At 38.5% G+C, this 13074-nt stretch overlaps 1 long non-coding RNA gene across 2 annotated transcripts in view; it reads left to right on the forward strand.

The window, feature by feature from the left end:
• The first annotated feature begins 1617 nt into the window (after positions 1–1617).
• Positions 1618–13074, forward strand: part of LOC122893156 — a 247822-nt gene continuing 236365 nt past the window's right edge. For both annotated transcript variants that reach the window (XR_006381590.1, XR_006381589.1), the window contains exon 1: positions 1618–1900. This is a non-coding gene — a long non-coding RNA (uncharacterized LOC122893156). The remainder of the gene's footprint in view (positions 1901–13074) is intronic.

Here is a 13074-nt window from a genome sequence, read left to right on the forward strand (position 1 = left end):
ATTTCCCGGTATCTGTGCTCGTGCCGCCCATTCAGACTCCAGTCCAGCCCTGGGCCCCTGCTCCTTCCTTCCCCTCCTCTCCCAGTTCCAGGCCAGGGCAGAGAACATGGGGGCTAAAAGTTGATGTTTTCCCCTCAAAAGCTTGCAGTATAACACAGAATGTAAAATACACATTTCTGAAAGAACGCATAGCAGTAGCAGGCTATCCTGTAAGCAAAGAGTAAAGACCAAACAAAGAGACAGAGCCAGTGGGAAGGAGCGTGGCATCAATCAGGGCTGTTTTCTCAGAATGCTGGTAATAGCGGAGCTGTCCTCTGGCGGACAGTGTCCCAGGACAATGCAATCCCCCCAGTGGCCAAAGTTTTAACTTTCAGGGGAGACAGCCCAGTAACTACAAGTAACAGGTATGTATGCTTCTAGCAGGTGGTATACAAAAGCCCCTCCACGGGGGACATGACACCTAGGGGGCAGTGCACCACCTGTGATCTGTCCAGGGAGGAGAGTAGTATTTTCTTCTACAGCTGAAGATTCCATGATGTGGCTTTTAGTTCAAACTTAACCATGCCACCCCACCCAGCTTCCTTTTCTTACCCTACAATCATTACCCTAAAATGAATTTTCACTTTAGAAAGTGACCTTGCTGAGCTTCAGCTTGTAGTTTTAAAAGCCCCCTAAGGTTTCATTTTGAAGTCATCATGGACTTTAGATTGACTTTCTCTTGAAGACAGCTTAAACCTTGTTCATTTGGGAGCACAAAAGAGAAGGTTTCGGAATCCCAAGGCTTCCATTGCCAGCTGTCTCATTTCTCGGCTCACATTTTTTTTTTTTCTCTCCTCTCCAGCAAGATTAAGATGAGTGAAATAATTTCTTTCTTTTTAGATATCATTGTAACATTCAAGTTTTCCATTACTGTCAATTTCTTGAAAGTTGTCTCATTACCATTTTCAGAACAGTTAAAAAAAATTTCATCAAGGAAAAAAATGTGCATGATCTCTAAATGCAAGTAAGTTGTCACGGGATTTCATTGACATAAATTTGTCCTCTCTTGTCTTCATTTCTGTTTTCTCAATTCCTGTTTTAATATCTTAGAGCCTGGGAACCATACTCAAGTTTCTTTGATTTGAAGAGTTGACAAGAAGGGGCCTAGATTACAAAGTAAATGGTCTTGGTCACAAAGCATATTCAGGGATTAAGACTATTAGCTATGCTCCCTCACCATGGAACTTGTTTGTTTTTTAAAGATTTTATTTATTATTTGAGAGACAGAGATCACAAGTAGGCAGAGAGGCAGGCGGAGAGAGAGAGGAGGAGGAAGCAGGCTCCCTGCTGAGCAGAGAGCCAGATGCTGGGCTCGATCCCAAGACCCTGAGATCATGACTTGAGCCGAAGGCAGAGGCCTTAACCCACTGAGCCACCCAAGTACCCCAGAATTTCTAAGAACAAAGGTAGAAATACCAAAAGCCCAAAGTAATATAAATACCATTCTAGAGGAAATCAACCCATGGCTCCAGGGTTTTCTGCAACCTCCACGTATTTTTCACACGTTTAAAAGCCAGGAAGGAGAGAAGGTTAATGAGCAAACCTGAGGAGCCTTGGGTCTCCTTATCACCAATACAACCAGCATGTGAGAGCTCCCCGGTGTTACCTCCAGTGATAAGGACCCAATCAAGCCTTTATTTCTCCTAACCTGAAGGCACTTTTGTAAATGCACATGGATTAGGACTAAGGAGCTAATTATTTTGAGGGTTGAGATCACCTTTTCAAGGAGAAAAAAAAAATCTCCCAGGATCAGGAGCGGCAGCCTGTTTTATAAGCCTTTCCTGGAAACGCGGACACGGACTGGGAAGCTACCTCAGCAAATGGAGCGTGCTGTTTGTCGGGAGAACCAGCATGTTGTGAGGTAGGGAATGTGGGTCCTCTATGAGGCAGCAGGCAGAAAGAGGAGAGGTTTAAAAGAGGAAATGCAGAGTTGGCAAGCCCTAGAACCCTGTGCTCCTTATCTCTAGGTGGTGTTTGCCGCAAACGTAAACTTGGTTGGTTGGAAATCGTGTAGTTCCTCAGGAGGTGGAAGGTTTTGCTGTCCTTTTAAGTGAACTAGCATTTCTATAGGCAATCTCAGCTCGGACCCTTCAGGGTAAGAGAGAGGGTGGGTGTCACGTACAGTCTGAGAAGGATGACTTTCAAAGCAAAGCTTTCCAAATATGGTAAAAATGGCACCAAAGAGATGGCCTTGTCTTAGGCCACCAACATTTCAGAAACCTTTTATAAACTGAACTGTTTGTATGTTGCTTATATGTTCTCTGTTCATCCATATCTTTCCATTTGTTTTTGTTTTTTTTTTTAAGATTTTATTTATTTGACAGAGACACCATGAGAGAGGGAGCACAAGCAGGGGGAAAGGCAGGCGGAGGGAGAAGCAGGCTTCCCACCGAGCAGGGAGCCCCATGTGGGGCTCAATCCCAGAACCCCGGGGTCATGACCCAAGCTGAAGGCAGATGCTTAATGACAGCCACCCAGGTGCCCCTTCATTTGGTTTTTAAGTGAGGTCCCTTTTGAAGTGTTACCTTGTTTTACCAAAGGAATTATTTTGCCTGACAAGGTCAAAAAACTTCATCTTCTAAGATTCATCCTCTACCTTTCAATGTTCTCCCTTATTAATTCAACAAATATTCATCCAGGACCTACTGTGCTCCAGGCATGGCTTCTCCAAACTGAGGAGTCATTCATTAACAAAATTAACCAAATCTCTGCTTTCACAGAGCTTCTCGGCGAGGTCAAATAACAAAACAAATTCTTACCAGCTGTTAAAGTTTACCGGAATGAATGAAGCGTGGAAGGCTGTTAGGAGGTTGGGGAAGGGGGGTGCTTCCCTTCAAATGGTAAGGCCAGGGGCAGCCTCATTATCATGGTGACATATGAGGGAGGAGAAGATAGAAGTCACGCAGGTAGCTGGAGGGGTTCAGTGGGGAATGTTGGAAAGTGATCTAAGCAGAGGGAATAGTAAAAGATAATTATCTTTTATTAAATTATCTCTAACAGGGGTCAGGTCACATAGGGTTTTGGAAGGTCATTGCGAAGACACTGACTTTTATTTGGAACAGGATGAGAACTCTTGCAGGGTTTTAATCAGGGGAGTTACATGAACGGACTTAATATTTCTGAAAGTCAATTTTAGCTCACTAATGTCGAAACTAGACTCCAGAGAGATGGAGGTGAAAGCAGGAGTTTGTATTTTTTTTTTTAAAGATTTTATTTATTTGAGAGAGAATGAGAGAGAGCATGAGAGAGGAGAAGGTCAGAGGGAGAAGCAGACTCCCCAAGGAGCTGGGAGCCTGATGCGGGACTCGATCCTGGAAGTCCAGGATCATAACCTGAGCCCAAGGCAGTTGCTCAACCAACTGAGCCACACAGGTGCCCAGGATTTTGTATTTTGGGGACAAATAAAAATACATTAAGTAATAGATAAATTCTGCCCCCCATCAGCTGCCTTTGAAAAGGATGCAATCCTTTACCAAGTCACTTTTTCCCCTTAAATTTCCCGGAGTTTAAATCTAGATCACTTTTCATCAGACTGTTCCAGCTGGACTTTATTACTCTGGAAGAAATTAAGAGAAGCTATATTCTCAAGGCCTTTTTCTTAATCCAAAAAAATTGTTAGTTTTAGCTAAAAGTTTCCCTAAGTGCCTGAGAAGATAAGCACTTTGAGAATGCTAAATAATACATTTTAATATGACCTTTGTGAAACAAAGTATCTTAAAGCATTCTTGGTATAAGCCATTCCTAAGAAACTAATTTTCTAACATATATAGTGTTAGGGTAGTTACCATCTCACTTTACAGATAAACAAGTTCAAAGTCACACCACGAAGACGGGGCAGGGCTGATACTTCAACGTGGCTCTGTCCAACTGAAAGCACTTCACTGAGGCTTTCTGGCTGGTTGAGTGTTTGTGGCTTATCCTATGAAAAGCATGTTTTAAAGCATATCAGGAATCTGAATTACCTTTTACATTCTATACTTAGGAGGCAAACTTCTGTTACCCTCTTTAAAAAAAAAAAAATAGGACGTGTGGTTGGCTATAATGATGGGAGAAGAGATGGAAATAAGAAAATGTATGGAGCGGGAAGTCAAGGTGGGAACCCTAAAGATCACGCCTGCCCTCTTGAATTGTTTAGCCGGTGTGGGCAAAGGGTCCACACGCCAACTCCCATCACCTGACCATGAACCCAAGCCTGAGACGGCAGCTGTGCTGGGAATTGTTCAAGTGTTTCTCTTCGTCTTAGATGGAGTGCACTGAAACCATCTCCTTCATCTTGATCTAAGACAAGTTATAAAAAACGAAGAAACAACCCATGGCTATGTGTAGGGAGCCATAGGCTGTCAGAAAATAAATCAAACATTTACCAACAACTTAAACTACAATTTCTCTCTGAAGATGCAGATATCCTTCTGGGTAAAATTGGTCAAACCTGACCTTTAAAAACAGACTGGTTAATTATCATCAATTTTTTTTTTTTTTAAAGTCAATCTGTCAGACTATAAATAAAACAACCTTTAGGGTATTCTGAAAGAGTGAGTGTATGTAGAAAGTAACCATTATTCCCCAGAGCAATACTAAGAGACCTGGTGGCCCTTGCTGGTGTACCTGTTGCAAACTTGTGTGAGAATCACTCCTAAGCCTGACTGTCCCCTTTGGAACACAAAGAATACAAGCGCAGGCAGGCAGCTGCTGATTTGAAGCCAGGGAAACAAAGCTGAGAAGCCGTTAGCAGCTAGGTTTGCTGAGGAACTCTCAGACGTACCCATGCAGACTACTGAGGGTTTGCTTGAGAGGTGCCAGATGCCTGGGAGGGATGGGGGGCATGAGGCACCTGGCCTGGAAACAGAGCTTTGAGGCTGTGGCGAGCCAGGATCAGGTGACACCGAGAGGGACCCGTTCCTCCAGGAGTGGAGACTATATGTACATCCTGGTGGAGCTGAAGGCATAGATCTTGCTACTGCCACAGAAGACTGCCTTCAAAGCTGAAGGTCAGGTGCAATCGAGCCAGATGCTTTGCTCTGTCTGCAGATAAAGATTATTCTGCAGTCATCTATACGCACAAAATATTCTGTGTACACACAGAGTACTCTGACCTTACAGAAAAAAATTCGCAAGGGCAAAAGAGTTTTCACATTTTCAAGGTAGCTTGTTTTCTTACATCTCTCCCTCACCTTTTTGTCATTGTTAAGCTAGAAGACTAGTGACCAGAAATGAACTGGGTTATTCCCAGGAAGGAGTAGATTAAAGGGAGGAGCTTTCAGAATTTATATGGGTTCACTGGATGGACTCTAGGTACCTCCAGAAAAAGACATTCCCAAGATAGGGTATATTATGTGTAAAAAACCATTTCCCTAAACACCAAACACCAGAATGGAAGTGATGGAGGAGGCAGAGGGTAGAAGTAAAGAGAGAGAGAACAAATATATTTGAGTTGACAGATATTTATTTTTACCACCCATCTCAGGAGATTAGCCTTTCTGTATTTCCAATAATAGAATTATCTGTATAAATATGCAAATGTAGAAAGCAGGAGTTTTTAAACTTTCAAAATTCTATTACAAATAGCTTTCAAGACAAAAACATTTTTGCTTTTAAAGTTCTTTATCAAGTTGACAAATATAAAATATTAACAGTAGCACCAAATAATCGTAATGATATAGAGCACTTTCATTTTTATTAATGAAAATATAAATCGGTACAACCTTGTGAAATCTATCAGCAACTTTAAAAATATGCATCCCCTTAGTCCAGCAATGCTACACTGGTAATATAGCCTATGAAAATAGCTTTTAAACATAACAGAAATATTATTTGAAATGTGCTTCTATTACCACTTTTTAAAAAACAATAGTAAAAAAAATTAGACCTAACTTAAATTGTTAGGGCTTCTATTACAGTAATGCATATAAATAATACATTAAACACTTTTGATCTGATGTTTAGTGACCTGATTAAAAAAAGACTTGACTTCTGATTGGACTTCTGATTTTGGCAGTAATGGTGCATTAGATTTTCTTCATAACTGACACCAAAACAATAAAAATGCCAAATATTCTCTTAATGGATCTTCAGGTATCAGAAATCAGTGAAAGAGGCAATTATTCATAGGTAAGCCAATGTGTAGCCCAGCATTTGTTCTAATGTTATTTGCCAAGTCCTAGTGAACTTGAGCTTCTGATTTAATACCTGTTCAAGGTCACCCTGCATGAGAGACCGGAAATAAAGGAGGAAAATCTAATGGGTGATTCCAACATTAAGCTGGGAGCCCAAAGGTCTACATTTTCAGCGGAAGGGTATAGGAGAAAAAAATTCACCATGCAGAAAACACCCTGCATGAGAGGCAGGAAATAAAGCAAAAACCACGGCAATATAGGGGGTAAATAAATCTCCCTCAAGAATATATAACCACAAGTCAGTTTTTTTTTTTAAAGATTTTATTTATTTATTTGACAGAGAGAGATGACAAGCAGGCAGAGAGGCAGGCAGAGAGAGAGGAGGAAGCAGACTCCCGGCTGAGCAGAGAGCCCGATGCGGGGCTCGATCCCAGGACCTGAGATCATGACCTGAGCCGAAGGCAGCGGCCCAACCCACTGAGCCACCCAGGTGCCCCCACAAGTCAGTTTTTACACAGGTTTATGGTCAGAAAAAACTTAAGGTGAGAAATAGGAGTTATTTGAGTTGCAGGTTGGTAGTATCCCATCCAAAATCAGAAGCAAAAATGACTCCTCTCTGGAGAGACTCCACTTCAAATCACTCTTCAGATAATTTCTACAAAGGAAGTTCCCACGGACATGTACTTACAGTCAAATATCACAACAAATCATGAGGAACTGCAAGCCAGGCACAACTAATAGCAGAACTCAGTGTTGCAAAGAATTCCGACATTAGAGTCCACAAAACCACACTTAGTATATCTTAAAAATTAAGAGACTAAAAATATGAACAAGAAAAAAAATGTAGAAATCAACAGATGTGAAAAGAACCAAATAGCATTTCCAGAAATAAAAATATAATTGAATTTTTTTTTTTTTTTAAAAATCAATGGATGGGTCAACTTATTGGGCATCACTGAGGGAGGGGAAAATTCAGTGAAATGAAATACAGAACTGAATTATGCAGAAGGCACTACAGTGTTAAATAGGGATTAAAAGGTACTTAGGATAAAGTGAGAGGTTCTAACATGTCTAAATTAGAGTTTCAGAAGGAAATACTAAAGAGAAAGTGTTAGAAGCAATAGTTCAAGAGGTGATGGTCAAAGGTTTCCAGAAGGTTTTAAAAAAATGGATTTGGGAAGTCTATCTCCAGGTAATATAAATAAAAAATTCTTCTCTAGATATAAATTATAAAGAAACTGTCAAACATTAAAGGCAGTGATCTGTAAAGCAGCTAGAAAGTAAAGATGTTTCTAACAAAGGCATTGTAAATACCCTGATTGAGGGATTTTTTTCTACAACAATGATGAAATCCAGAACATAATGATATTTTAAAATGCTAAGAAAAAAATAATTATCAGCTTACAATGGAACATGTGGTGAAATTATCTTCAAGAGTAGGAGGGGAAAAATATATTCAGGCTAAAAGAAAACATTGAGCTCAATAAGGAGCTTACTAAATGGAAGGCCACAGGTACAGAAAGGAATGGTAAGCAAAGATTTCTGCAAATACATAGGTTAAACTAAAATGTTGACTATATAAAATACTACTTTGAAAAATTACCAAAAATACCCCAAATACTAGACAACAATAGCCCTATAGCTTGAGAAAAGACTGATTCTATCTGAAGCATTCTGATGTCTTTTTATTTGAGAAAAATGTAAAGATACTGGTTAACATTAAACTTTTTACATATCCAGTTTAAAGCATCTGGGATAACTACTAAAAGAAAGGATATAGAAAATATAACCTCCAAACTCATAAAAGGCAAAATAAAAGATTTAATCACTCATGAAAAACCTAATTGGGAATATACGTGTACACACACACACACACACACACACACACACAATATATATGTACATATGTGATAAAACTAAGGTATTTTATTGATCTATAATTTGCACATAACCTTGCATTAGTTTAAGGTGTATAACACATTGATTTGATATACTTATATTGCAATATGATTATCATTGTAGCTTAGCCAACACATCTAACTCATCACATAATTATTTCTTCTAGTGTTAAAAACAATTTTTATCTAGTGTCTTAGGAAGTTTATTTAATTTTATTTTTCTGTGTTCCAAAATTCATTGTTTATGCATCACACCCAGTGCTCCATGCAATACGTGCCCTCCTTAATACCCACCACCAGGCTCATCCAAACCCCCCTACCCTTCTCACCTCCAAAATCTTCAGTTTGTTTCTCAGAGTCCACAATCTCTCATGGTTTATCTCCCCCTCCGATTCTCCCAACTCACTTCATCTTCCAATGTCCTCTGTGTTATTCCTTATGCTCCCCAAGTAAGTGAAACCATATGATAATGGACTCTCTCTGCTTGACTTATTTCATTCAGCATAATCTCTTAGCAAGTTTAGTATTTATAACACAGTTCTGTTTATAATCATTATACTGTATCAGATCTTCAGGACTTATTTATTAAATTGAAGTATGTATGTATCCTTGAACAGTATCTGTTCCATTCACTCAGTCTTCAGCCCTTCATAACCACCATTCCATTCTGTTTCTTGGGGTTGTTTGTTTGTTTGTTTAAGATTCCATACCTAAGGCATATCACATAGCATCTGTCATTCTGACTGACTTATCCTACCATAACTTCCTCAAGTTCTGTCCATGCTGTCCTAACTGGCAATATTTCCTTTTTTCTCATGACTAAATGTATTCCTCTGTGTGTGTGTGTGTGTGTGTGTGAGAGAGAGAGAGAGAGAGAGAGAGTGCGCGCTAGCTCACGTCTTTATCATCCATCATTGGACACTTGAGTTATTTCCATATCTTGGCAGTTGTGAATAATGCTTCAATAAATATGGGAGTTCATACATCTTTTTGGTAACCTGTTTTTACTTCATTTAGATACATACCTAGAAGTGGAATTGCTGGATTATATGGTAGTTCTACTTTTAATTTTTTGAAGAACCTCCATATGGTTCTCCACAGTGACTGTGTCACTTTACAACCCCAACAGTACACATGGGTTCCCCTTTCTCCACATCCTCACCAATGCTTATTGTCTCTTGTCTTCTTGAGGATAGCCATTCTTTTAGGTGTGGGTGATATTTATTGCATTCCCCTGATGATCAGTGATGTCAAATACCTTTTTGTGTACCTATTGGCAATTTGGGTGTCATCTTTGGAAAAAATGTCTATTTAGTGCCTCTGCCCATTTTTAATTGGATTGTTTGTTACTGAGTTGTGTAAGTTCTTATAAATTTTGGGTATTAACCTCTTGTACATGGTTTGCAAATATTTTTCTCTCATTCCATATGTTGCCTTTTCATTTTGTTAATTGTTTTTTGTTGTCATTGTTGTGCAGAAGCTGTAAGTTTGATGTAGTACCATCTGTTGATTTTCTTTCTTTCATTGTGATTTTGTTGTCCTATCCACAATATCCTTGCTAAGACAGCTGCCAATGAGCCTCCTCCCTCTGTTTTCTTAAAGGAGTTATATCAGGTCTTATGTTTAGGTCTTTGATCTATTTCGACTTAATTTTTGTGAGTGGTGTAAGATAAGAATGCAATCTCCCTTTCCTGCATGCCGTTGACCAGTTTTCCCAACACCATTTATTAGACTATTCCTTCCCCATTAGATACTTTTAGCTCCTTTATGAAATACTAGTTGACCATATGTCCAGGGGTTTAACTGTGGCTCCCTCTTCTGTGCTAGTGGTCCATGCTCTATTATGCCAGTATCATACTGTTTTAATTACAATAGCTTTGTAGTATAGTTTGAAATCAGGAACTGTGATGTCTTTAGTTTTGTTCTGCTCTCTCATGATCACTTTAGCTATTCAGTCTTTTATGGTTCCACACAATATTTAGGATTTTTGTCCCGTGTCTGTGAAAAATGCCATTGGAATTTTGATAGGGACTGTGTCATGTCTACAGATGGCTTTAGGTAGCATCTGTATTTTAACAACATTAACTCTTCCAGTCTATGAACATGATGTCCTTCCATTTGTTTGTGTCTTCTTGGATTTCTTTCAACAAGTCTTGTAATTTTCATTGTACAGAACTTTTACTTGTTTGCTTAAATTTATTCCTAGGCATTTTATTGTTTATAATGTTGATATTAATGAGATAGTTATATTTTTTCTTTTTCAGATGTTTCATTGTTAGTATTTAGAAATGCAACTGATTCCAGCATATTGATTTTTTTAAGACTTTATTTTATTTATTTGACAGACGGAGAGAGAGAGAGATGACAAGTAGGCAGAGAGGCAGGCAGAGAAAGAGGAGGAAGCAGGCTCCCCACTGAGCAGAGAGCCCAATGCGGGGCTCGATCCCAAAACCCTGGGATCATGACCTGAGCTGAAGGTGAAGGCTTAACCTACTGAGTCACCCAGGAGCCCCTAGCATATTCATTTTTTTAATCTTGCAACTTCAATTAATTACTTGATTAGATCTAATGATTCTTTGTGATTTTCAATATATAATATCACATCACCTAGGTGGCTCAGTTGGTTAAGTGTCTGCCTTCAGCTCAGGTCATGATCTCAGGTCCTGGGGTCAAGTCCCATGTTAAGTTCCCTGCTCAGCAGGGAGTCTGCTTCTCCCTCTCCCTCTGCCCCCCCACCCAACTTGTGCATCCTCTCGCTCTCTGAAATAAAATCCTTAAAAGAAAAATAAGATCAGAGGCACCTGGGTGGTTCAGTGGGTTAAAGCCTCTGCCTTTGGCTCAGGTTATGGTCTCAGGGTCCTGGGATCAAGCCCCACATTGGGCTCTCTGCTCAGCGGGGAGCCTGCTTCCTCCTCTCTCTCTGCCTGCCTCTCTGCTTATTTGTGATCCCTGTCTGTCAAATAAATAAATAAATAAATAAATCTTTAAAAAAATAAGATCATATCATCTGTTTATAATAGAAATTTTAATTCTTTCTGATTTGGATGCTTTTTACTTCTTTATCTATAGTATAGTTCCAGTCCATCATTTTCTTGTTGATTTTCTGTCTGCATGATCTATCCTTTGTTGAAAGTGGGGTATTGAAGTCCCCTGCTATTATTGTATTGCTGTCTGCTTCTCTCTTCACACTGGTTAGTATTTGCTTTATGTATTTAGATGTTCCAATGTTGGTTACATATATATTTATGATTGTTATGTCTTCTTGATGGATTGAAGCCTTTATCATTATGTGATGATCTTGTCTCTTGTTTCTGTTTTTGACTGAAAATAATTTTGTCCAAGTATGGCGACTTCTACTTTCTTTTTATTGTCTCTTTTATGAAGTATCTTTTTTCATCCCTTCACTTTGAGTTTATGTATGTCCATAAAGCTGAAGTGGGTCTCTTATAGGCATCATGTGGTTGGGTCTGGTTGTTGTTGTTGTTTTTAATTCATCCAGTCACTCTGCCTTTTGTTTGAATTCAACACATTTACATTTAGATTAGTTATTGCTATGTAAGGACTTAACTATGTCATTTTATTAATTGCTTTCTGTTTTGTTTTGTTTTGTATTTTCAGGCTGTTTCTGCTTCTGGCTACCTTTGTAAATTCATTATTTTCCATGGTGGTATGCTGTGTTTCCTCTTTGTCTTTTGTGGATCTAGGTTTTTGCTTTGTGGTTGCCATAGGGTTTACATAAAGCATTTTATAGATAAAACTGACCATTTTAGGCTCATAGTAACATATCTTTGATTTCCTGTAAAAACTCTACCTTTTTATGCCTCCATTTTATATTCCCTATGCCACAATTTGCCTTTTTATATTGTATATTCATTAACAATTTAGAGTAGCTACTCATAATTACTATTTTTACCACTTTTTCCTTTTGCTTTCATACTGTTGTTTGTTGGTTAACACACCATCCTAAAAGAGTTACATTTTTCCAATTCTGACTATTTTTCACCTTTACCAGTGTGTAGAATAGTTTCATATGTTGCTGATTAACATCTTTTTATTTCAGCTTGAAGAACTCCTTTCAGCATTTCTTGCGTGGCACACTAACGGTGGTGAGCTCCGTCAGCTTTTGTTTGTCTGGGAAGGACTTTATATCTCCATATATAAAGGCAAGTTTGTAGATAAAATATTAATGGCTGGCAATTTTTATCTTTCAACACTTGGAATATGTCATTCCACTCTCCTGACCTGTAGAGCCTCTGCTGAGAAATCCACTAATAGACTAGTGGGGGTTCTTTTATAGGTTTTATTCTTTTTTCCCCTGCCATTAAGATTCCTTCTTTATATTTGATTTTTGACAGTTTCATTATAATGTATCCTGGAGGTCTTTTTGCATTGAAGTAATAGGGTGGTCTATTACCTTTGTGAAACTCTATGTAAAAGTCTTTCCCCAGGTTTGAGAAGTTCTTAGCTATTACTTTTTAAATAAATTCTGACCCCCTTTTCCCTCTCTTCCTCTTCTGGAATTTTGATTATTCTGATATTTGTCTTTTGATGAAATCCCATAGCTTATGTAACATAAAACTATTTTTCAAAACAAGGGAACATTGAACACAAATATTAGAACTGTGCTCTCTCTAGACAGGGTAAGTGGGCCCATATCCAAGAGGAGCACACAGAACTCTTCTAGGATTAGCAGTGACTTCTGTCTCCTAGTCTGAGTGGTGGGTACATAGCCTTTAGATTACCATCCTTTATAACTTCCAGAAAATTCATAAGTATCATTTTAAAAGTATTCAATATTTAACACAAAGCACAGTATAATAATTATATAGAGAATTCCATATGCAACACAATTAGAATTATATAATAAAAATATGTAGATTAGAGAAAAATATGCCAAAATGCTTTTTTAAAAATGTATTTAAGAAATAAGACCAAGTGGGAATTTTTTGCTTAATCTGTTTTTCTAATTTTTATTAGCTTTATTCAATGAGTATACATCAGTTTTATAATTAAAAAGATTGGTT

The sequence above is a fragment of the Neovison vison genome, chromosome 13, assembly GCF_020171115.1.
Source record: "Neovison vison isolate M4711 chromosome 13, ASM_NN_V1, whole genome shotgun sequence".
Lineage (NCBI taxonomy): Eukaryota > Metazoa > Chordata > Mammalia > Carnivora > Mustelidae > Neogale > Neogale vison.